The 22861-nt window shown below is 45.1% G+C and overlaps 1 protein-coding gene across 5 annotated transcripts in view; it reads left to right on the top strand.

Annotated features, from left to right (window-relative positions):
• ATXN3 (ataxin 3) overlaps window positions 1-22861 on the top strand; it is a 98268-nt gene that overhangs the window by 69697 nt on the left and 5710 nt on the right. The window contains exon 10 of one of the 5 annotated variants that reach the window (XR_004540173.1): window positions 9093-9277. The exons of the other annotated variants lie outside the window; for them this stretch is intronic. The gene's annotated coding sequence lies outside the window, so the exon portion shown is untranslated. The remainder of the gene's footprint in view (window positions 1-9092; window positions 9278-22861) is intronic. 5 annotated transcript variants of the gene reach the window in all.

Below are 22861 nucleotides of genomic sequence, written 5' to 3' on the forward strand. Positions count from 1 at the left end.
GTAGGAAATCTGCTGCTGCGTTGGCAGCTGCAGTCTGCAGATAAGCAAGATGAGGGGGTTAGGTGGCAAAATTGCTTAGGAATGAGGGACATGAGAGAGAGGAACTGGATTTGGGACATACAAGTGTGAGAGAGAGTGAAGGCTAGGGAGAATATTAGCAAGAGAGAGAGAAGGCGAGTGTATATGACAGAGAGAGACTGAGTTTAATCCTGAGGGGGGACGGGGGAGTATAAGTGAGAGAGAGACTTGTGGGGACCAGCCTCCTATCAAGAGAATGCTGTCACATTGCTGAGAGTATACTTAAGGAAGGGAAACTGTTGGCTTCTGGTCTAGTTTTCTTAAAACTAACTTTGTCTATAAGAATGAGAAAAGTGCAAATCAGATTCTAAGAGAAAATATTACCCTTCACACTTCTTGAACGTCACTGTGGACAGTGTTTTAGGGATGCAGGAGAATTAAGAGATTTCAGCCACTGGCTTCTGGATTGAATGAAAATTTGTCAAGACCTGACCTATAGTATAAATTCAGCAAGGAAAATTTTAAAAAGGTGAACAAAAGCAATATTACCATCTTAGACAAAAAAATGTTTTACTTTGACCTTTCTTCCTTGTAATCTCCAAATAAAAATGAGGTATCGTATTTTTAAGGCGTAACTTTATAAAGGTTTTTCCACAAGTTAAGTTTGTTTTACATATGGGGAAATGCCTTTAATAAAATTGTGCAGAATTTTACATTTGTACTTACATTCATACCATGGGGCCCTTTTACTAAAGCTTAGCATACTTTAACGGAATTAGTGTGCGCTAAATTCCATTAGTGCATAATAAGCTTTAATTTAAAAAAAGACCCCTATGTGTAATGGGGTTCATGGCACTAGAATTGCAGTGGATGAACGTGTTTTATAAAGTATGTAAGTACACATGCATATCTATACCTGCCTTGGAACAGGTGCAAATGTATGCATCTGCGTTTGTTATTGGGGCAGGTTCTGGGATCCTATTTTATAAAGGGACATGAGAAACTATGTTGTCTTTTTAAAATAGGTGCTTTTTTTCACTTCTTACATAGGCCAAGCCCTTAGTTCTGCATTGTTTGCTACATTGTGTATCTCAGTGAATGTGTGAAAACATTAATTTGTAAAAACCTTGCAGGTCCATAACACAAAATAATTTATTTACACATCTCCAAGAGGAACAATAGGGCAGTGATCAGTACAAAAACATCAAAGCGGGCTGTAGAGCAATTAATTTTTCTAGAAAAGTTGTCATGTTTGCAATGGTTAATTAGTGGAGACTCTAACCATCCCAGACATCTCAATTTAAAGGTGTGAAAATCCTAATTTGTGAACATTAGTAAGTCTTGGGGACTCAATAAAAATGAATGTCTCTCTAAAAAATCTCCCATGAGGATCAGAACAGGCTGTCATCCAGTACATTTGCAATGTATACCCTAACATCTGGGCCCCTGCATTTGGGTACTGGGCAGTTCAAATGTCTATATCAGGGAACCTCTGAATGTTTTGCTCAAGATTTTTTAATTACATGTAAAAGCATCTAAGAACAAGCAAAAATACTGATACTTTAAGGAAACATTCTTTGTCTTCTGTCTCACAGCAAGATGTTAAAAACAATCAGAAATGGAAGGCAAATGTTGCCCATCACTTCCTTCAAATTGGATGGCTTTTCTGTACTGGGCTGGTGCAAGGGTATTAGTTGTTCTAAGGAAACTTTCAGCCTTGTGTCCACCCCACCCCCCTAATGCTCCTAGCCTTTAGTCTGATACTTTGATAATTACATTTCACAATTATGATTATTTCAATACTACCCCATCCAGAATGAGCCTGTAAAAGTGCACAATTCACAAACTTTATTTTGTATCATATTGTATATACTTACATACACACATGTATATAGGTGTAATGAGGACAACTTCCAAAAGTCTGTTGTCAATGGGTTGCTTTGAAAATCAGACACTCTCCTTGCAGGTAAAATGATGTATTGAATTTATAGGGCAGTTAGTGTATTGTTATGGCTTCCTGCAGCTGTTCTTTGCCCTCCCTCAGAAGTTGCTAACCTAGGTGGCTGCTTAGTCTGCCTAATGGTTAAGTCAGCCCTTTTTCTCTATAACTTAGATGGTAAACTAAATCCTGACCCCCATCTCCCCCCAAACAAAACAAAACAAAATTCATTGCAAACCAGGTGCCAATTCTCTGTTGGCAAACAACACGCATTACTGATTGATTTTATATTGTTTGTATTGTCTTTGCTGATTTTATGTATGTCTTTTTGTTACCCACTTATTGTAAGTGCGATATACGTGTTCTGAAAAAAAAAAAAATATGCCACCTTTGGAGTAGTTAGAGGATAAACAGGGTGTTAAAATTGAGCCACCACTACTCTGGCCTGGGATTTAAAACCTTTCTTGTCTAAACACAGCTGCTTGCCTTTGGCCAATACATGAATGTTCCTCAAATGTGTTGGATGACAATTAGAATATCACCTAGTATGCCTACACATGATCACTTGGCAGATGTACACTTACTTATGTGCATTAGAGGCACCAAAATTGAATCAATTTTGGTGCCTCTAATGCACATAAGTAAGTGTACATCTGCCAAGTGATCATGAAAATCCTTACAGAGGCCCGATGCCTAGAGCATTCTCCAGTTGTTATAGCTAGAGTTGTAAAGATAATTTTGTAGATGTCATATACTGTACACACAATATACATAGCAGATATAAATTCTCAAAACTGATATATTTCAGTTGAAAATAAAATCATTTTCACTACCTTTGTCATCTGGTGACTTTATTTTTCTGTGCTTTTAACTATGTTACCATTCCAGTGCCTTCTTATCCATTGACTGTTTTTCTCTCCATCTTCACTTTCTGCCTTGCATCCATCTTTGGCATTAAGTTAACATTCAGTTTTTCAATTTGTCTGCTTTCTTCTCAAAATCTACTTTTCCATGTCTTCCCTTCCTATCTCTCTCTCCTTCCCTCCATATTTCCATGGTCTGACATCTCTCTCCTTCCTTTCCCTCCTTCTCAGTCTGGCATCTCTCTCCTCTCCTTCCCATAATCTGGCATCTCTCTCTACTACTACTAATATTATTATTTCTATAGTAGTACCAGACTCCCTTCCTTCCCTTCCTCCTGGTCTGATAGCTCTCCCTTCCTTTAGTCATCTCTCCTCCCCCCCACCGTATAACATTTCTCTTTCCATCTCCCTTCCCTTCCTCCTTTTTGGCCCCCCTCCCAGTCCAACATTTCTCCCTCCTTTCTACTAGTCTTTTTCTCTCTTCCTCTTGCATGCTTCTCCTCTAGTACTCCTTCCCTCCCCTAACCAACATCTCTCTCTCCCTCCATGAGTCCAACTTTTCACTCTCTGCCCTCTCCACCTTCCCCCCGAGTGTGACATTTCTCCTTAAGTCCAAACCTTCCTGCCTCCTCCACACTTTTTTTAAATCTCTCTCTCTCCTTGCCTCTTCCCTCAAGTGACATCCTTCCTCCCACTCCCCAACCCATGTTCTCTCCCCATTCACCATTTTTCCCTCTCCTCTACCCCTAGTCCATTTCTCCCTCTCATATCACTCTCACTCCTCCTGTAACAATTTTCCTTCCTGCCCTCCCCCCAACCCCACTCACAGCTAATATGCTCTCTCCCCATCTACCATCTCACCCTCCCCTCCAGTGTGTAGCATCTTTCTTTTCTCTCCCCTTCTGCCAGGTCCAGCGGCACCTTTTCTCCCTTCCATATCCCTGCCCCCTGTTTAGCAGCACCTCTTCCTCTCCCCATGTCCAGCAGTACCCCTTCTCCCTTCATCCTCCCCTTTCCCCCTGTCCAGAAGTACCCCTTGTCCCTTCCCTTTTCCTCCTTGTGTGGACAGTGAATTCTGCCTAGCTACAATTCTTGATGAATCAGAAGGGCTGCCAGTTCTCTGGGGGAGTTCATTTACCTCAAGACAAAGTTTTATTTATTAATAACATCTTGATATATCACAAGAACCAAAATGTGAATTCTGTGCAATTTACAACAACAGAATAATTGGATATTGAAGTCTGACTTGTTTTTTGGAACTTTGGGAGAAGTCAGAAAGAGAGATTTGCAATTTTTGGAGGAATTTTGGTTTGAAGGTATTCTTCTCTACCTGTATGTTGTTTTTGGTTGAGGTGATAGGACTTCTGTGTCCTGCTTTTGTGAAAAAATTAAAGATTTCTGTTAACCTTTGAACTCCTGGAAGTCCAGCAGATTATAAGATGACCTTTTGTCAGAAGCAGCTGTCCATGGAACAGTTTTAATGGGATACTTGGTTATCTTCTGATCACATAGACAAGCTCGGTAGCTGATAAGAAAGATGGCTACTAAGATGTTTGGGGGGGAGCAAAGAATTGTATGCGGCTGGCATTTTCAGCAAAACCTTATAGAGTAGTTGAAATATCAGGGAGTTAGATGAGTCAGCTAGCTAGCTCACAGCTGAGGAAGGATCTTTGCACTATAGCAGCTTCAGGGTGGAGAGTGGACATGGTATAGTGCGCCCCTGTGCTCAGTTGATGATGCCTTGTGGTCATCAAAGCTGCATAGGTGCATTCAAGGAGTATGGATCTGAGATCTGTGCTCTAAGGCTGTCCTTTTCTCTCTAAGAAGAAAGCTTACCTGCTCACTTACTCATACAAAAATCTTATACACAAATACAGGATGTCCGGTGCAGTACTTGGAGAGATCCCCCAGTAAAGAGACTTGGGAGTACTGTCGACAAGTCAATGAAGCCCTCTGCGCAATGTGCGGCAGCGGCAAAAAGGGCAAACAGAATGCTAGGAATGATTAAGAAGGGGATCACGAACAGATCGGAGAAGGTTATCATGCCACTAACTCCGGGCCATGGTACGTCTTCACTTTGAATACTGCGTCCAGCACTGGTTACCGTACATGAAGAAGGACACAGTACTACTCGAAAGGGTCCAGAGAAGAGCGACTAAAATGGTTAAGGGGCTGGAGGAGTTGCCATACAGTGAGAGAGAAACTGGGTCTCTTCTCAAAGTACTATATGGATCAGCTCCTCCTTATTTTGTCAATAGATTTTCCTTAGCTTCATATAAACAGAGCAGAAAAACTCATCCTTTGTTTAATTTTCCTTCTGTACAAGGCTGTAGAAGTAAAAAATGTGTTGATCATACACTAGCGTACCAAGCAGCCTCTCACGACAAAGAATTTTGAGCGTTATTGCTCACAGCTTATTCTTATAAACATTTTAGAACACAGCTGAAGACTTACCTATTTTCCAAGTATCTGATTAATTAATTCATTTGCCCTATGCTTATCGTTAATAGTCTTTTGCAAACCCCGTTAAACTTGTGGTTATGTGGTTAACAAGCACAATGTAATGTAATGCTCTCCCTTGAAAAGAGGAGACTGAGAGGGGACATGATTGAAACATTCAAGATAATTAAGGGAATAAACTTAGTAGATAAAGACAGGATGTTCACCCTCTCCAAGATAGAGAGAACAAGAGGAGATAGATTCCTACAAACATAAGGAAGTTCTTCTTCACCCAGAGAGTGGTAGAAAACTGGAATGCTCTTCCGGAGGCTGTTATAGGGGATTCAAGACAAAGTTAGACAAATTCTTGCTGAACCAGAACGTATGCAGGTAAGGCTAGTCTCAGTTAGGGCACTGGTCTTTGACTTAAGGGCCGCCGCATAAGCGGACTGCTGGGCACGATGGACCACTGGTCTGACCCAACAGCAACAATTCTTATGTTCTTATAATAATAATAGCTTTATTTATATCCTGTCACATCTTTTCAGTTCAAGACCGTATACAGAAGTAAACAATACAGAAGTAGACAGTATACAGAAGTAAACAGAAGAATTGTGTTCTCCACCTTATTTTAACAGGTCTTTTCTTGTACATTGAGGTCTGCCTAGTGCTTGGCAGCCTTTTGGAGGCTGAAAGAAATCTCAGTGAATCTGGAAGATGTCCTGAGTCAAATTGACAAACTAAAGAGTAGTAAATCACCTGGACCAGATGGTTTGCACTGTAGGGTACTGAAAGAACTCAAATATGAAATTGCTGATTTGCTGTTAGTGATCTGTGACCTGCCGTTAATCATCCTTAGTACCTGAAGATTGAAGAGTGACCAATGTAATGCTGATTTTTAAAAAGGTTACAGGGGTGATCAGAGAAATTACAATGCGGTAAACCTGACTTCAGTGCCTAGAAAAACAATGGAAACTATTGTAAAAAAAATAAAATTATGGAACACATAGACAAACATAGTTTAATGGGACAGAGTCAGCATGGATTCAAACAAGGGAAGTCTTGCCTCATTACAAGGTGTGAATAAACGTGGATAAAGGTGAGCCAATTAAGGTAATGTATCTAGAATTTCAGAAAGCTATTGACAAAATTCCTCATGAGAGATTCCTGAGAAGCAATGTTCTGTTGTGGATTAGGAATTGATTATTGGACAGGAAACAGAGCATACGGTTAAAAGGCCATTTTTCTCAACAGAGCAGGATGCATAGTGAAGTGCCACAGGGATCGGTACTATTTAACATATTTATAAAAGATCTAAAAATTGGAACGACAAATGAGGTGATTAAATTTGACTGAAAAATTACAAGAAGGCCTTAGGAAATTGATAGACTGGGCATCCAAATGGCAGATGAAATTTAATGTGGACAAATGTGAAATGATAGACATTGGGAGGAATAGTCCAAATCATAGTTACCTGATGCTAGACTCCATGTTAGGAGTCAGTACCTAAGAAAAAGATCTAGGTATCATTGTAGACAATACACTTGAATCTTCCACTCGGTGTGCAGTGGCAACCAAAAAAAGTAAATGATGCTAGGAATTATTAGGAAACAGATGGTGAAATGATGTGGTGGCTGTGTTAGTCCACTTTCCAAAGTGGACTAACCAAAGGAAATAAGGTACAGTACTCCCCGAAATTCACAGGGGTTCCATTCCTGGAATCCTTGCGAATTTTGAAAAAATCTCGAATATGTTTTTTAGGCAGGGAAGACAGGAGAGGGCAGCTGGAGCGCCGGCGACTGAAGGAAATCACTCGCTGTATGCTCCGACCACCTCTTCCTGTACTAAAGTCAGGCCTCACCAATCAGGAGCTGCTTTAACACGTTCCCATTATTCCCTTTGGAGAAAATTGGGAGGAGTCTGAAAAAGACAGATTTGAGAGTTTCTGGGGTTAGATTAAAGTTCTCCCCCGTCCAAAACCCCTAATTCAGTGTTGAGGATGATGATATAGCCTATACTAGCCTCAAGAAAAAGGCAAAAGATTGTGAACTTCTCAGATTAGAAAACTAAGTGTGGGAGGATCATAGGGCTTATGGTGCATTCCCATCACTATCAGGGCAGATAGCCACACAAAGCGTCAGTTGCCCTCATTCATCAGTGTCTTATTTTTATTATAAATATAAACACTTTTGCCATGGCAGTAAAGGAGGGTCCCTTTTGGGTAAACTAGTGAGGCAGTGGGAGGGGGGGACTATTGCGTAGTTCAACTGAATCAAGGGGAATGAAGAGTTGGTAAGAGAGGATCAAAATATCCATAATGTTTTTAAAGATTTTAATACCTCTGTCAGAGTTAGATTTGGAGGAAGATACTTGTCCAGTTTAGAGTTGCCCTGTGGAAGAGAACAACTTGGAATCTTTAGAAGCATCCATCTCAGAAGATAAAATCTAGTAGGTGATCCGGCAAAGTCTTTTGCACAAGGGACTGGACTCGGATGGCTTTCAAAGTGAATTTTATAAATTTTCACATAACATAAGTGTTGCCATACTGGGACAAACTGAAGGTCCATCAGGCCCAGTATCCAGTTTCCAATAGTGCCAATCCATGTCAAAAGAGTAAAACAGAATTTTTGTACAATAACATATCTCTTAAAGGAACAGCAATATAATAGAGCATAGTTTAGGGTAGGATATTGTAAGAATCCTTGTCATTGGCGACTATACCAGTGGAAGTTGGGTTTTTCATAATTGGATTTTCCTTTTGTGATTGGCAGAATAGGTTGCAATCCCTGGTCTTGAAAGGGCTTCGGGGAACAAGGAGGTCTCTTAAACACAGGAAAATGTTCATGCAGGTTTGAGATTATTCAATACTTGTCTCCCAAAGCATGAAGCATGGTAGTAAACTCCTTATGGGGGAAGTGTGGATCCCTATGATGTTTCTCTGCTTATACATGAAAGGGTTCCCTTAATGGGAGGTTTGGGGGGGAGGGTGTTAACCCCTTGTGCTAACAACTAGTTTTTGGGGAGGATAGATTAGTTAGTAGTTGGGGGTATGGGTCATTCCATGTCAAGTGGTCCATAACTCCCCACTCAACCATCACAGAAATTGTAGAAATTTTTTCAGGGTATATCCAAAGTTTTGGGGCATGATCTCAACTAGGTCTAAAGTTAGGGGCCCCTTTATTTAGGCCACTGTTTTGTATCCATGGGAGATGTCAACTGGGGACCATTCTTGAAATTGGGCCAGTTGACATGGAATTACACGTATGGTGTTTTTAGCAGTGATTTGTAGCTTTCTTTAATGGTAGTTGGAAACTTCCATGTTTATTGTTTAAAATATAACAACAAAGACTGCATCAGAAAATCATGGAGGACAATAAAAGGTCCAACTCCTCCATGGGTGTTATTTCAGTGGGCTTGGAAACGGTTGGAGGATTTCAGATGGGGGAGACTTGGTTGGTTGGGAGAGGAATGCTTATATGTTGTATAAAAATTATATTATGTCTTTTGCAGTTATATTGTTTATTTTGTTCAATAATAATGTTAAACCTTAAAATCACTTGTTTGCACTGGTGGTTGTTTATTCATAGTTGGCATTTAGATTGCCATTTTAAAAAACCATATAGAAAAGCCATGTGGCTCAAAGACATCAGTAGATAATGTTTGCCATCCATAAATTTTGTTTGTTGTAACATTTTCTATATGTGCTTTTAGATACCTTTTTCAATTAATGTTCAATACTATGATTTTTAATTGTATTAACTTTTTATTGTTAAACAGGTAAAAGGGCAAAAAAATTTCTGTAAAGTTTCTCAGTATTTTTTGTTTGTTCCTAGGTGTTTTCACATATAGCTAAAAACAAACAAAACAAAACAAAAACCTTGAGCAAAGCATTCAGAAGTTCCCTGGACTCAGGCAGCATCGGAATGATTAGAGTCTCCATCGTTTAGACTTCACCAGTATACAGAATGACAGCTCATCTAGGGAACTGAGCAACAATCTGCCTTGATACTCATACTGGGTCAGTGTATCTTTTTCCTCATGGAGATGTTTAAAGAGACTTTCATTTTTCTTGTGCCATTAAGACCTCCTAGGGTTTACAAATAAGTGTTTTTACACATTCATTGAGATGCACAGTGCTGAAATGAGGTAAATGATAATAAAACACTTGTGAGAACTTTAAAACTAATAGCACTGGATATGAAAATCAATATATGACACCTCATTTCTATTTAGGGACTCTTTACAAGGAAGTAAAATTAAAATGTGGGGTTTTCTTAAGGTAGATTTCACAATGTTGACATCACATCATACAGACATCAGAGTTTTTAACTGTGACACTGAACATATAGCAGGTATTTCATAAGGCATTTTGGTACATAAAAAGGATAATTCTGTAAGGGGAGATGTACTTTAAGCACTACAGTATGTACCCACTTTGAGATATTTTAGTCATTTACATGTGTAAATGACCTCTGATAAAGTGACTATGGAAAAGTATGCACCGTGATATGATGGCATTCATGTTCAGACAGGTGGAGTTTGAGAAGAGTATGAGATGAGCATGCGTGTAGATTATAAAATAGTAGAGTGTAACAAAAGTTATCCCAGGACAAGCAGGCAGGTATTCTCACTAGTGGGTGATGTCATCCGACAGAGCCCCGATACGGACGTCTCACAAGCATATTTTGCTTGAAGAAACTCAGAAGTTTCGAGATGCCCGCACCGCGCATGCGCCAGTGCCTTCCCGCCCGATGCTCCGGGCATGTCTCCTCAGTTCTTTTCTTTCCGCGGAGCTGAGAAGTTTTACTTCAATTCTGCGCTGACTGAATTTCCATTTTTTGCCTTCTAATTGCCGCGATTTTGGGTTTATTTTACTCTTTATCGTGTATTTTCTTTGTTTTATTCTTTAAAAAAAAAATTTTTCCTTCCGGCGAGTCGGCCGGGTCGGCCACGTGGCTCAGGCCCCGCGCCTTCGATCTCGCGGCGGAGCTTTTTCGGCCTATGACCCGGCCAATCACCGGTTTTAAAAAGTGTAGCAAGTGCCAGCGCGTGATTTCGCTGACGGACCCGCATCGACGCTGCCTGCAGTGTCTTGGTCCAGAACATTTCCCAAAATCGTGCCGGCCTTGTTCCACTCTTACAGCGCGGGCGTTTAAGCGGCGCTGTCTATTGTGGGAGTCGATGTTTAAGATGGAAGCTGCTAAGGAACCTTCAGCTTCGACTTCATCGGCCGCTTCGCCTATCCATGCGAAGCCAGCTACTACTCCTGCTACTCCGGGTCTTCTGAAGCCGGCTTCGTTTACTCCGGTTTCGGCCCCGAGTTCGGCGCCGGTGCCTGTCCCCGTCTCCTCGGCTCAGGTACTGCCTTCCACCATTCCACCCGTTGTCATTAAGGTGCCGAAAGCTTCCAAGCAGAAGCACTCGACCACGAAGGAGCGCGAAGACCGTGCTGGAGGACCCCCTTTCGGTGCGGATCCCTCCATATCGGCTTCGCTACGGTCCCTTTTGGAAGCTCAGTTTGTCGAGCTCATGCAAACTATGGGACCCAGGTTAATCGCCTCCATCCAGGGTGATCTCCCAGTCTCGATTCCGGGGGGCGGACTGCCCCCTCCTCCTCCTCCTCGCCGGTCGATCTCGCTGCTTGGTAAGGAGGAGCGACGTAGGGCGGCTGGTCCCTCGAGGCGGGCTTCCTTCAGCGACATGCCTCCTTTGGAGCCCATCACGCCTCCACGCCAACAGGGCGGGAATCCCCCTGTAGGTAATCGAAGCCCTGGGCATAGCAAGTCTCAGGAAGAGTTCTTCCGCACCCCATACCAGGCCTGGGCTGCGTCGCGTGAAGCGTCGACCATTCAGACTCTTCGATCTACAGCTTCGAGCCACATTCACTCGCTGGAAGCATCGGGGGACCATGCGAAGTATCGTCATTCTCGATCTCCCTCCAGACACCGTGAGGGCCATCGGTCCAGGTATTCATCACGGCACTCCTCGCGCTTCTCTGAGGTTTCGCCGCAGAAGAAGCTGCCACGTCTGGGGTACTCTTCCTCTGACATGTCTCCTCCGGAGGGGCTGGAGTACGAGAAACCGTCTACCTCCTTTTCTCCCTGTCGATCCCAAGTCTCTCTGGATCCTGAGGCCTCAACTTCGTCCAGTCCCTCTCGGAGACCTGTACTGGCGGATCAGTTGTCTTTTTCTTCTTTTCTCCGACAGATGGCAGATGACTTGGATGTTACCTTGGACACTGGGTCTCGATATTCTAAGGAGTATCTCGACACCATGCACTTGCCTCACCCTCCTGCGGAGTCTCTTCGACTGCCTCTCCATAAATTGCTTGATCAGACATTTATGAGATGTTTTGAGACGCCTTATTCTATTCCTGCGGTCCCGGGCAAATTGGATGCACGATACCACACAGTCCATCACAAGGGGTTCGAGGGCTCTCAACTCTCTTACCAATCCCTGCTGGTCGAATCCTCCCTCAAGCGATCTCATCCCTCCCAGGTGTATGCCTCTGTGCCACCGGGTCGCGAGGGCAGGACGATGGATAAGTTTGGGAGGAGAATCTACCAGAACTCGATGATGGCTTCCCGAGTTCTTAATTATAATTTCTACTTTGCATCTTATTTGGAGTTCTTCTTGCCTGTACTTCGAAAATTTACTCCCTACATCGATTCTCAGGCTCGATTTGAATTCGAGGAAGTGGTAGCCTCGCTTTCCCAGCTTCGTCTCCAGCTTATGCAATCCTCGTACGATGCCTTTGAGCTTTCGGCACATGCTGCTGCCTGTTCCGTGGCCATGCGTCGGTTGGCATGGCTTCAGACCATTGACATGGATCCGAACCTCCAGGACAGGCTTGCCAATGTGCCGTGTGCAGGAGCGGATCTGTTTGACGAGTCAATCGAGACGGTGACGAAGAAGCTTTCTGGCCATGAAAAGTCTTTTCAATCTATCCTTCAGCCCAAGCCCAAGCCTCAACAGTCTCGGCCTTCTAGACCGCCCTTGATCTATCAGCGGCGTTACACTCCGAGGCAAGCTCCGGTTGCGAGACAACCAGCGAAGAGGCAGCCTCCTCAGAAGGCTCAGCAGAAACCTCAGCCGCCTGCTGCACCTAAGGCTCCTCAACCTTTTTGACTCCGTCCCAGGGAGCATAACCGACATCGTTCTGCCTTCCCCTGTTTTTCCCATCGGGGGTCGCCTCCACCATTTTTATCATCGATGGGAGGCTATCACCACCGACCTCTGGGTCCTTTCCATCGTAAGAGAAGGATACTCTCTTCAATTCCATCAGGTCCCTCCGGACCACCCTCCCAGAGAGTATCCTTCCAACTTGACGCAGACCGCCCTCCTTCTTCATGAAGCTCAAGCTTTGCTCTGGCTTCGGGCCGTCGAGCCGGTCCCGATGGACCAGTACAACCGAGGTTTTTACTCCCGGTACTTCCTCGTCCCGAAGAAGACGGGCGACCTGCGACCCATTCTGGACCTTCGGGTCCTCAACAAGTTCTTGGTCAAGGAGAGGTTTCGCATGCTCACCCTTGCTTCTCTCTACCCCCTCCTCGAGCAGAACGACTGGTTATGCTCTCTGGATCTCAAGGAGGCCTACACTCACATTCCCATTCATCCGGCCTCCCGCAAGTTCCTCAGATTTCGGGTGGGGCATCTACATCTGCAGTATCGAGTGCTTCCATTCGGCCTGTCCTCGTCTCCCAGAGTCTTCACGAAGTGTCTGGTGATGGTGGCCGCTGCACTCCGGAACAGGGGTCTTCAGGTGTTCCCCTACCTCGACGACTGGCTCATCAAGGCCCCCTCAGCTCCAGAGGTCGTTTCGGCGACCCTCGCCACGATTTGCTTCCTGCAGAGTTTGGGCTTCGAGATCAACTTCCCCAAATCTCATCTACAGCCCACCCAGTCTCTCCCCTTCATCGGGGCGGTCCTGGACACCATTCAACTTCAAGCATTCCTTCCTCCTCAGCGCATGGATGCTCTTCTTCATCTTTGCCAGTCGGTGTCTTCTCGCCAGTCCATCTCAGCGAGACACATGATGGTCCTCCTGGGCCACATGGCCTCTACAGTTCATGTGACACCTTTTGCCAGACTCCATCTCAGAATTCCTCAGTGGACCCTGGCTTCTCAGTGGACTCAGGTGTCAGACCCGTTGACTCGACACATCATGGTCACTCCTGCTCTTCGGCAGTCTCTACTTTGGTGGATGACCTCTTCGAATCTATCCAGAGGTTTGCTGTTTCACACTCCTCCCCACCAGAAGGTTCTCACAACCGATTCCTCGATGTATGCCTGGGGGGCTCATCTGGATGGGCTTCGCACTCAGGGATTCTGGACCAGTGCGGACCGACTCCATCAAATCAATCTTCTGGAGCTCAGAGCCATCTTCTATGCTCTTCAAGCTTTTCAACATCTGCTTCACGACATGGTGGTCCTCATTCGCACAGACAACCAGGTCGCCATATATTATGTCAACAAGCAGGGGGGCACGGGATCGGCCTCCCTCTGCCAGGAAGCTCTCAGAGTCTGGGATTGGGCGGTTCGCCACAACGCCTTCCTCAAAGCTGTCTACATTCAGGGGAAGGACAATGTCTTGGCAGACAACTTGAGTCGTCTCCTCCAGCCTCACGAATGGACTCTCCATTCCAACCCCCTTCATCAGATCTTTGCACAATGGGGGACGCCTCAGATAGACCTCTTTGCGGCTCCCCACAACTTCAAACTGCCTCAGTTTTGCTCCAGGATCTACACTCCTCATCGCCTCGAGGCAGATGCCTTTCTGCTGGATTGGGGGAATCGCTTTCTGTATGCGTTTCCTCCATTTCCTCTCATTCAAAAGACTCTGGTCAAGTTGAAATCCGACCAGGCCACCATGATTCTGATAGCTCCTCGGTGGCCCAGGCAACCTTGGTTCTCCCTTCTACTTCAACTCAGCAGCAGGGAGCCGGTCCTTCTTCCAGTGTTTCCTTCACTACTTACTCAACATCAAGGATCACTGCTTCATCCCAACTTGCAGTCTCTCCACCTGACAGCTTGGTTCCTCTCAACGTAACTCTTCACCAGTTTTCCCAGGCGGTGAGGGATGTCTTGGAGGCTTCCAGGAAGCCTGCTACTCGTCAATGCTACTCCCAGAAATGGACTAGATTTTCTTCCTGGTGTGTTTCCAATTCCAAAGAGCCTCAGCGAGCCTCCCTATCCTCTGTATTGGACTATCTTCTACACCTGTCTCAGTCTGGTCTCAAGTCTACATCTATACGAGTCCACCTGAGTGCTATTACGGCTTTCCATCAGCCTCTCCAAGGGAAACCTCTCTCTGCTCATCCTGTGGTTTCCAGATTTATGAAAGGACTTTTCCATGTCAGTCCTCCTCTCAAACCTCCTCCAGTAGTTTGGGATCTCAATGTTGTCCTTTCTCAGCTTATGAAACCTCCTTTTGAGCCTCTCAACAAGGCTCCACTTAAGTTTCTCACCTGGAAAGTGGTTTTTCTGGTGGCCCTCACATCTGCTCGCAGGGTCAGTGAGCTTCAGGCCTTAGTGGCGGATCCACCTTTCACAGTATTCCATCATGACAAAGTTGTCCTCCGCACTCATCCGAAATTCCTGCCTAAAGTGGTCTCTGAATTTCATCTCAACCAATCCATTGTACTTCCAGTGTTTTTTCCAAAGCCTCATTCTCATCCTGGAGAATCTGCTCTTCATACTCTGGACTGTAAACGTGCTTTGGCTTTCTACTTGGATCGCACCAAACCACACAGAACTGCTCCAACTTTTTGTCTCCTTTGATCCAAACAAGTTGGGACGACCTGTATCGAAGCGCACCATCTCCAACTGGATGGCGGCTTGTATCTCTTTCTGCTATGCCCAGGCTGGATTACCCCTTCCCTGTAAGGTCACAGCCCATAGGGTCAGAGCAATGGCAGCCTCTGTAGCCTTCCTCAGATCGACACTGATTGAGGAGATTTGTAAGGCTGCCACTTGGTCCTCGGTTCATACATTCACCTCTCATTATTGTCTGGATACTTTCTCCAGACGGGATGGGCAGTTTGGCCAAACGGTATTACAAAATTTATTCTCCTAAGTTGCCAACTCTCCCACCATCCCATTGAGGTTAGCTTGGAGGTCACCCACTAGTGAGAATACCTGCCTGCTGTCCTGGGATAAAGCAATGTTACTTACCGTAACAGTTGTTATTCAGGGACAGCAGGCAGCTATTCTCACGTCCCACCCACCTCCCCTGGGTTGGCTTCTCTGCTAGCTACCTGAACTGAGGAGACACGCCCGGAGCATAGGGCGGGAAGGCACTGGCGCATGCGCGGTCCGGGCATCTCGAAACGTCTGAGTTTCTTCAAGCAAAATATGCTTGTGAGACGTCCGTATCGGGGCTCTGTCGGATGACATCACCCACTAGTGAGAATAGCTGCCTGCTGTCCCTGGATAACAACTGTTACGGTAAGTAACATTGCTTTTCTGATCCTCTAGAACCATGCATTTTCTGTAGCACTATAACAAAACGGATCAAAAATGCAACATTCTATTTATTTATTTATTTATTTTAAATTTATAATCCGCTTAATGCCTAAGCAGCTCGCAATAAAACATACATAAAAGAATGGACATACAACAGCATCAGATAAGGCAAATCCTCCACATCTGCCCATATAAAACTCTTCTCCAAAAATGGTTCAACAGTCTTTGATCTAAACAGGAATTCTAATATCAATCAATTGCTTGAACAAAAAAGTATGTTTTAAGCAACTTCTGAAAGTGTAAAACATTTTTACATAGTACAAAAGGAAGTGGGAATGGACAATGAACATTCCACTGAAGATCACTGATGTAAAACCAACTTGTTTATTTCATAAAAAGACACAAGCAGAAACTGTGGACCCGATACAGCACTGTGTTTCGGCATTAGAAAATGCTTTCACAGCTTTTCAGTGATTTTGGTTACTCTGGCATGTTAGTTGGACTGAGCTTTGTTTTATCCCAGACCTGCCATCTGTGAACTTATACGCTACAGGTTTGGTTTCATTTTTAGTGACTCCTGATGCAGGTGTTCCTCAGACGCCGAAACACAGTGCTTTTGTACTGTTTTATACCCGTGGGTTCTCTGTCCTGTTGGACTTTTTGGTGTTTACTCAAACATTTTTACATAAACATATCACACTGGAAATCCCATTCCATAATATTGGACCTGTTACCGAAAAGCAGGATTTTCTAGTCAAAACACACTTCACTATCCCTCCAGACTAGCACAGAACAGATGAGTTTACACTCTTCTACCAGTAGGTGGTGACTGAGAACACATTGACTTTTGGCAGTAGTACAAGTGGGACATGCAGTCCCATCTACAATCAGTGTATTCTCAGTCTTCAACAGGTGGTAACCTTGAGAAATCTTTCCTCTGGTTAGTTAGGGCCTGTGGGGTCTGATTAGTGTCCTTTTTGTCCCTGTTTTTGTTGCCCAGTCAGAGCTTGGCGGACCTTTTTGGGGGTCTGACCTTGGAGGGTGCCACACTCAGACAGCCGAGTCCCTCCAACTGTTGGCTCCCTTCTGATTTGCTGGTTGTCCTGTGCCTCCACCATCCTGCAGGCCTCCTCGATGAATTTCTCGAGCTCTCTAACTTGCTCCATGATGTGACTCTCTCTGGTATTATCCTCAGTTGTCCAGCACGGTTCCTCTATGGTGCGGAGTCCCTCCAGCTCCTGGACCCTGACCTGCAGTCTCCCGACCTCCTTCCTCAGGCTATCCAGTTCCTGGCATCGACCACATATGTACGCCTGCCTCCCGGAGGGGAGATAGTCATACATATGACACTCGGTGCAGTACACTGGGTAGCTCCGCTGGATTCCTGCAGCCTCCATCTCTTTCTCCTTGCTCCTATGGTCCCTCGGAGTGGTGCCCGGCATGCAGCTAGCTGAAAGAGTAGAGAGAGAAGAATGAGAAGAGAAGAAAATAATGAGAAGAGAAGAAAAGTATCTTTTTCCTTTGCAAAAAAGTACCTTTTTCTTTGCAAAAAAAAAAAACCCCCATCCTGAGGCAGTACCGGTTTGAAAGGAAGCTTTAAATTAGCTTTAACTGAATTTTATTGTTAACTGGCAGTTTTACTTTCCCTTTTAGCGGTTCGCAATGAGCACTTTAAAGAGACTGAAAAAGTGCTCATTGTGTTCCTGACGCGCGGTGGATGCGGCAGGCGTGATCACAAAGTGTTCCAGCCACTGCAAAGGGGAATCCTTGTCGGCTTCAGGTGCCAACGAGCAGGGTTCCCCTTTGCACATGCACCGCTCATCAGCTGTAGGCAGTGAGGAAGCCCGGGCTTCCCCTACCGCCAACACAAGGATTTCCCCAGCTTCCTTAAGAACATAAGCAGTGCCTCCACTGGGTCAGACCCGAGGTCCATCGTGCCGAGCAGTCCGCTCACGCGGCGGCCCAACAGGTCCAGGACCTGTGTAGTAATCCTCTATCTATACCCCTCTATCCTCTTTTCCAACAGAAAATTGTCCAATCCCTTCTTGAACCCCAATATTGTACTCTGTCCTATCACGTCCTCTGGAAGCGCATTCTAGGTGTCCACCATATGTTGGGTGAAGAAAAACTTCCTAGCATTTGTTTTGAATTTGTCCTCTTTCAACTTTTCCGAATGCCCTCTTGTTCTTGTAGTTTTCGAGCTCGGACTAAAGAGGACTGCAAAGAATTGCAAAGGGACTTGAACAAACTAGGGGAATAGGCAACGAGATGGCAAATGAAGTTCAACATTGAGAAATGTAAAGTATTACATGTGGGTAACAGAAACCCGAGGTACAACTATACGATGGGAGGGATGTTATTAAATGAGAGTACCCAAGAAAGGGACTTGGGGGTAATGGTGGACATGACAATGAAGCTGACGGCACAGTGCACAGCGGCTGCTAAGAAGGCAAACAGAATGCTAGGCATAATCAAGAAGGGTATTACAACCAGAACGAAAGAAGTTATCCTGCCATTGTATGGGGTGATGGTGCGTCCGCATCTGGAGTACTGCGTCCAATATTGGTCGCCATAACTTAAGAAGGACATGGCGTTACTCGAGAGGGTTCAGAGGAGAGCGACGCATCTGATAAAGGGGATGTAAAACCTTTTATATGCTGAGAGATTGGAGAAACTGGGTCTCTTTTCCCTGGAGAAGAGGAGACTTAGAGGGGATATGATAGAGACTTATAAGATCATGAAGGGCATAGAGAGAGTAGAGAGGGACAAATTCTTCAAACTTTCGAATAATAAAAGAACAAGAAGGCATTCAGAAAAGTTGAAAGGGGACAGATTCAAAACAAATGCTAGGAAGTTCTTCTTTACCCAACGTGTGGTGGACACCTGGAATGCACTTCCAGAGAGCATAATAGGGCAGAGTACGGTACTGGGGTTCAAGAAAGGATTGGACAATTTCCTGCTGGAAAAGGGGATAGAGGGGTATAGATAGAGGATTACTGCACAGGTCCTGGACCTGTTGGGCCGCCGCGTGAGTGGACTGCTAGGCACGATGGACCTCAGGTCTGACCCAGCAGAGGCATTGCTTATGTTCTTATGTTATGTTCTTATGGGATATAAATCAAATTAAATAAATGCACAATCTGGACTCTCCAGTTCATCTACAGTCTTCCAATCTGGTTCAGGGAGTAAGTCTGGATTAGCCCCAGCGGACAGTGCTTCTCACGGACGCCAGTTTCCACGGTTGGGGAGCCCAATATCTCGGTCGCTTGGCTCAGAGCAGCTGGTTGCCGGTGGAGGCTTCCTGGTCGATCAGTATTCTGGAGACCAGAGCCATTCAATTGGCGTTAGTTGCTTTCCAGTCATCACTGGAGGGCAAGTCGGTTCGGGTTCTGTCAGACAATGCCACGGCGGTGGCTTACATCAATCGTCAGGGGAGAACCAAGAGTCATCTGGTAGCACAGGAGGCAGCTGCGCTGTATGCTTGGAATAATCTGCCTGAATCCCTACGGCAGGCTATGTCTCTGGCAGTGTTCAAGGCCCAGTTAAAAGCTCACCTCTTTGAGAATGCTTTCAACTCCTAACTCCTTTCACTTTGGTTTCTGCATCCCCAACCCTAAATGTTATATCCAAGTTAGAATGTAAGCTCTTCCAAGCAGGGACTGTTTATAAATGTCAAAAAGGAAAGTGCTGCATACACCTTTCAGCACTATTTAAGTGATAAGTAGTAGTAGTAGAGGCAACTCTTCTCTTGGAATGGGCAGACTCTCACCTTCTGGACATCTTGGCTTCCCATGTAGCGGGAGTGGACATTGTCCAGGCGGAATTCCTCTGTCGTCATGTGCTGGATCCCAGCAAGTGGTGTCTTGGGCTAGAAGCCTTTGTGTTGATTGTTCAGTCATGGGGGTCAGCCAGTCATGGACCTCATGGCTACGAGTGTCAACGCCAAAGCGCTGAGGTTCTTCAGTCAGCGCAGGGATTACCAGGCCAAGGAACTAGACGCTGTGGTGCAGGCATGGCCAATGGACAATCTGCTGTATATCTTTTCTCCGTGGCCACTGATGGGCAGCGTGTTTCTTCACGTTGCTTGGTACGCAGGTCTCATGATCCTGATTGCTCCAGACTGGCCCAGGCATCCATGGTATGCAGATCTGGTTCGTCTTCTCATGGAAGATCCTCTTCCTCTGCCCCTCTCTTCTGACCTTCTTACTCAGGGTCCCATTTCCATGTTCGATCCAAGTTCCTTTTGTCTTACGGCTTGACTCTTGAAAGGGAACGCCTAAGTAAGAAAGGATACTCGGCTAAAGTGATCTCCACCCTCTTGGAGACTTTCCACCTCTCGGGCTTAAGTGCGCATTTGGTGTCTTTTTGAAGAGTGGTGTTCCACTCATGATGTAGTTCCCCTTTGCGCATCTTTGCCTCATATCTTGGAGATTTTGCAGGATGGCCTGGAGCGGGGTTATGCCTGGTCCTCCCTAAGGGTTCAAGTTGGGGCCTTGTTGTCTTTTTGCTGTCTGTTACATGGTCGGCGTTTGGCCTCTTCTCTTGATGTGATTCATTTCTTGAGAGCAGCGAAATTGCTCCAGCCTCCAGTTCATCCTTCAGTTCCAGCCTGGGATCTCAATCTGGTTCTTTCTGTGCTCGTTCGTCCTCCCTTTGAGCCTCTCTGCTCCTGCACATTAAAGCATCTTACTCGTAAGGCTGTGTTCCTGGTGGCCATAAATTCCATGAGATGCGTTTTCGAACTGCAGGCCTTTTCATGGAGGCCTCCCTTTCTGGAGTTCTCTAGGGGGTGGGTTGTACTGCGGCCGGTTCCTTCCTTTCTGCCAAAGGTCGTTTATCCTTTTCATGTCAACCAGTCCATTGCTCTTCCGGTCTTGGATAGTCGGGAGGGCTCTTTGGAACAGAGGCAGTTATGCAAATTGGATGTCCTTAGGGTCCTTTGCACTTACATTCAGTAGACCCAAGAGTTCCGTCGGATTGTCTTTTTGTCCTTCACGCAGGTCCTCATAAGGGGGATGGTGCTTCTAAAGCTACGATTGCACACTGGATCAAGGAGGCTATCACTTCGATGTACCTTCTTCAGAAGAAACCTGTTCTGGATTTTCTCAAAGCTCATTCCAATTGAGGTCAGGCAGCTTCTTGGACTGAGTCTTCTCTTGAGCCTCGGTGGATATCTGTAAAGCTGCTGTTTGGTCTTCTCTCCATTCCTTTGTTCGATTTTTTTTGTGCCATTTGTGTTTGTCCTCCAGTCAGTTCCTACTACATGCTTAAAGACAAGTACACTGTTTTTAGTCCATTTCTCTATTTGTGCATTTGACATCAATTGGACCCCTGAGGAAGGTGTGTTCGCTGAAATATGGACCGTGTAGAGTCTGATTGGAGTTTTTCATATGTATTTTTATGTTGTTATGGTTTTATTGTGAAAGGACGTATAATAAATCATTTTCAGAACATCAGTATCCACAGGCTTTTAATTTTTTGTTGTCTAATCAGTATCCAACAGTGTCTCCTTGTCCAATCCAGACAACTGCTTTGTCTTCTCTGTAGGAGAGTGGAGTTGTGTTTATAGTTCACAGTTCTTCAATTCTTAGTTAGTTCCCGCTTGGCTATACAGCCTACTTGTACTATTGCCACAAGTCAATGTGTTCTCAGTCTCCACCTGCTGGCAGAAGAGTGTAAACCAATCCATTCTGTGCCAATCTGGAGGCCCAGATTCACTAAAGTCAGCGATAGTTGCTAAGCCGTCAGTAAATAATCACTGCTAACCAACCCGATTCACAAAACGGCTCACCACGTGTTTTTCCCCTCGATCACCCATTTGCCAATCCGGCCAAGCAAACATTGTAAAACCCCATTCAAAATAGCCAAGTGATTGATTCACTAACATTTGCTGTAGACCTGCAGGTTTTTTGACAGGCCTGCCTGGGTGTTTGTTTGTTTTTTTAATTTTTTTCCCCAAACAAATGGCCAGTCAGGGACTTCCTTAGGCTCCTGCCTAAGGAAGTCGCTGATTGGCTCAGACCCTCAGGCCCCTCCCAAGAGAGGAGTATGAAGTGTCTGAGCCAATCCAGGCCTTAGGCCCCCTCCCATTGCATCACGTGATGCACCAGGGCGGTGCCTATGGCCCAGTGGCGTCCTGGGCGGAGGAGCAGGAGCTCTTTGCGATTCCTCCTGCTCCTGAAGACAATGACAAAGGTATCAGCCAGGGAAGGGGAGGGCAGGGGAGTGGTCATTGCAGTGGCAGGAGGGAGTGGGCATCCCTCCTGCCATTTTGGTGTGGGGGGAGGGGTGTTCGTGGCACAGAGGAGGCGATGTTGCCAATGTCAGGAGGGAGTGGGCATCCCTTCTGCCATATTTTTAAGCATGGTGGCGGGAGCATCGAGTGGCAGGAGGAGGTGGGCATCCCTTCTGCCATTTTGGGGAGTTTGGGGGGGCTTTTTTAATGGGACAGATAATGTGCGATTAAGTTGCGCAGAACATCTGTCCCATTAAAAAAATAGCAGAAGCCCTGACAGCAGTGACAGGAGGCTGCTTCTACTGTCAGGGCTCTGCACTGACTCATCGGTGAATTTGCAGGCCCCGATTCACTTTAATCAATTGCTTTTTGCTAATCGGCCAGAGAATCGGCCAACAGCGATTGAGTTGCTATCTTTAGTGAATCTGGGCCTAAAAGAAAGAAAATTAGAGGTAAGAACCTAATTTCTCCTCAGATCTTGACGATCTCCCTAAAATGTACAATGTCAAGCATTTTTGCAAAATATCAGGTAACACAGCATAAAGCCCTTGTTGCACAATTTTCAAAATTTTAAATTGTATATGGAAATAAACTGGCAACCAATGAAGTTTTTCAAAATTGAAGAAATATTCTCAAAACGAGATGACCCCCATCAGGATCTTAAAAGTAGAATTCTGCACACTCTGTAAAGCTTTCATACTGCACAGTGGGAGTCCTAAGTAAATCCCATCGCAATAATCAAGCTTCAACAATATCATTGTTTGAAGCACTTGTCTCAAATCCCAACCTATCAATACATTTTTCAGCTATGCTAACTTTCTCATAGCAAAGTACGATAACTGTACCACTTTTACATTTTAGTAACAAATATTGTTAATAAGATTGTCTTTCGGTATTTGGTGA

Source organism: Geotrypetes seraphini, chromosome 7, assembly GCF_902459505.1.
Source record: "Geotrypetes seraphini chromosome 7, aGeoSer1.1, whole genome shotgun sequence".
NCBI classification, from domain to species: domain Eukaryota; kingdom Metazoa; phylum Chordata; class Amphibia; order Gymnophiona; family Dermophiidae; genus Geotrypetes; species Geotrypetes seraphini.